At 36.9% G+C, this 2,238-nt stretch overlaps 1 non-coding gene across 1 annotated transcript; it reads left to right on the top strand.

The window, feature by feature from the left end:
• The first annotated feature begins 1,278 nt into the window (after positions 1–1,278).
• On the top strand, positions 1,279–1,549 carry LOC130609436 (small Cajal body-specific RNA 13). The gene has a single exon (XR_008974781.1). It is a non-coding gene; the product is annotated as a small Cajal body-specific RNA 13 (non-coding RNA).
• Positions 1,550–2,238: the final 689 nt, after the last annotated feature.

Below are 2,238 nucleotides of genomic sequence, written 5' to 3'. Positions count from 1 at the left end.
TGCAGAGGGGTTGGTTCAGTTGATGCTGGCAGATGCACAGAACTGGCCAGCATCAGCCAGAGAAGTGCTGAATTTGGAACGTGTCCAACTAACTATGCTCCTGAGCAGATGAAGTATTCTTTCCAAGAACTTGGAGCAAAGCATGGAGTTTCCTGCACCAGCCAGGTCCATCCTGTAAGTAGAAGAAAATATTGAAAGGTTTTCCTCTGTGCTAAACCACAGTCTTGCAAATAACAAAAGTGTATTTCTGAGTATTAATCCACATTGCAGCTCAAGGACCTGGCCTTTTGGTATATTTAATGGCCATTTGTATTACTTGCATTTGTAAGGAAAATCTTTTTTCCACCCAGCTCTGCTCATGTGAGAGTTTACAAAAGAGACCAGTTTGTTTTAAGTGTTCAGAAGGCTGTTTGCTAGTTTGTGATTTTTATGGAATACAGGTGATGCTTGAGTGACAACTTGGTTTTCATTTTCTGTGAAACCACCTTCAGGCATGACTTTTGTTGTTGTCCTTTATTTGAATTTAATTAGAACACATTCCATGGGAAATTGTGGCAAACTTTCGGTTTGTCATCCCATGTGAATAGTTTCTGAATAAAAAAGTGTTGCTGTAGTATTTGAAAGTATATCTGATGACAAAGAAATGCTTCTATTAATGAATCTAAAGGTAAAGTTCACGTACTGTTGATGAACATTGTGCATTTTGTGCATTAGTATGTTTTGTTTTCAACAGAATATCAGAAGCCAGGCATAGTCACGCTGATCAAGCCACAAAGAAGTTACTGTTTTCTGTGGTTTATATGTTGTAATTAATATGGTGTGCAATATGAAAAAACTAATCCAGTATCCAGTTCATGCCAGAGAAAACTTCAGTAAATTCTGCAAAGGAAAAATGTCTTTCTTTTTGTTGAACTGATGTGATATACGAAGACAGATGCTTAACAAGTGTGAACTGTGATAGCACAAGTTGCCTAGTTTGTAATTTTAATCTAGCAGAAAGATTCCTGCCACTTTAAGATCCTGGGGAGTCAGAGGAGAATGAAATGAAAATTGAGTAAAAAGAAAAATTTTTCTATTCTTAAAAGCACCTAAACGTCTTCTTTCAAAAAAATGTTGGGCTGTAAAAAGAACTTTGCATTACTTCCTGAATTTCATTCTGTCTATTTCTATAAGGACACTGTTCTTTATAAGGAAAATAAGGACATTAAACTGAAGTGAAATAAACCCTCATGATGATATGCTCCTTCTAGAATAACATAATCATAGTTGCAGTTTCAGACTCTGTAGTCTAAGAGGTGCCCTTGGTTGTTAGTACTCTGGGCATACCAGGATTGCAGAGAGAGCACCTGTGTGAGGAAGCCGAGGCATGCCTGTAAGAGTCGCAGCAGCAACATGCGCAATATTCCTCTAACATCACAATTCTGTTGCCACGGAGATAATGACTTACCCCATGTCATTATTGATCTGTCAACAGTAAGAGCAATTTTGCAGTCTGATATTGTTTAGCAAACTAGAAACAATTGCTGAACACTGAAAAACTGCTATAAATGTTGAGAAAGATTCTCAAGTCTGTGTATGGGGTTAAATAAAAGTACTTGAATTTAAAGTTAATCACCGTAGTTTCATGAGACTGGCCTGTGAGATAATATATTTAATATGGTCAAATGCTTTTGGAGTATGCAGTATGCAGCATTCTACTGGTGGATAAACACTTTCCCTACTTAAAAGACCTAGAACAATTAGCCAATGTACACACTAGAACCAAAGAGATAATTATTTGTTACCTCGTCCAGTCTTCTATCAGTCTAAGTGAAACTTGTTATATTTTCCAGATAATGATTTAAATCAACTGTTCAGAAGAAATATTAATGGGAACTCCTGTAAGACTCCTGACATTTTGCTGATGTTCCTGTTAGAAGACCTATCACCTCATTTTAAAAACAGTAATAAAAATGTCAGTATTCAAACTGCAGGGCTAAAATGCTAACAGTCAAACATTAGGTTAGTTCCAGGCATCCTACTGGTGAACAGAACTACTAGTTATGAATTGGTGGTTTGAGGTTATTGTACAGTGCAGAAGAAGGTAGGCATCTAAGAATGATACTGTCAGCAGAAAGATTTTTGTTTACTTTGTTTTAAAAAACGGGAGGGCTAACTTAGCTGATGAGAAAGATGAGAAGTCCCATTTCAGCATATCAGAACAGGACAACTCTTTGTGTCCAAGTCAGATATCTGTCC

Source organism: Pezoporus wallicus, unplaced genomic scaffold (genome assembly GCF_028554395.1).
Source record: "Pezoporus wallicus isolate ANWC-B61680 ecotype Strahan unplaced genomic scaffold, APGP_CSIRO_Pwel_v1 contig_6936, whole genome shotgun sequence".
NCBI classification, from domain to species: domain Eukaryota; kingdom Metazoa; phylum Chordata; class Aves; order Psittaciformes; family Psittacidae; genus Pezoporus; species Pezoporus wallicus.
Note: the sequence above shows the minus strand (reverse complement) of the source record. Positions and strands in the feature narration are given on the sequence as shown.